Raw genomic sequence first — 612 nt, 5'->3', positions numbered from 1 at the left:
TTATTTTTTATTTTTTATTTTTTATGCCTACATTTGTCAATTTTATTAATCTTCTCAAAGAATCATTTTTTTGTTGCATTAACTTTTTCTATTACTTGTCAGTTTACAATCCCTTATTTTTTATTTTTTATTTTTTATGCCTACAGTACCTGGTCTTCCTAGGTGGTCTCCCATCCAAGTACTAACCAGGCCTGACTCTGCTTATCTTCTGAAATCAGTTGAGATCGGGCATGTTCAGGATGGCATGGCTATAGACTTGGAGGTTTTTGATGATTGTTTCAATCACCATACTCTTGATCGGTCTATTTAAATTTTCCAGATCTTCTTGATTCAGTCTAGGAAGGTTGTATATTTCTAAGAACTTGTCCATTTCTACTAGGTTATTAAATTTAGTGTCATATAATTTTTCATAGCATTCTTGTATGATCCTTTGTATTTTGGTGGTATCTGTTGCAACATCTCTTCTTTCATAACTGATTCGGTTTATTTGTGTGCTTTCTCTTTTTTCCTTAGTGAGTCTAGCCAGGGATTTGTCAATTTTATTAATCTTCTCAAAGAATCATTTTTTTGTTGCATTAACTTTTTCTATTACCTTTTTGTTCTCAATTTCAT

General features: G+C 31.2%; 1 pseudogene; it reads right to left on the bottom strand.

Moving 5' to 3' along the window:
- Positions 1-137: 137 nt before the first annotated feature.
- On the bottom strand, positions 138-256 carry LOC111730518 (annotated as a pseudogene).
- Positions 257-612: the final 356 nt, after the last annotated feature.

Source organism: Pteropus vampyrus, unplaced genomic scaffold (genome assembly GCF_000151845.1).
Source record: "Pteropus vampyrus isolate Shadow unplaced genomic scaffold, Pvam_2.0 Scaffold318, whole genome shotgun sequence".
NCBI lineage: Eukaryota > Metazoa > Chordata > Mammalia > Chiroptera > Pteropodidae > Pteropus > Pteropus vampyrus.
The sequence above is the reverse complement of the archived record's forward strand: the minus strand, read 5'-3'. Positions and strand labels throughout refer to the sequence as shown.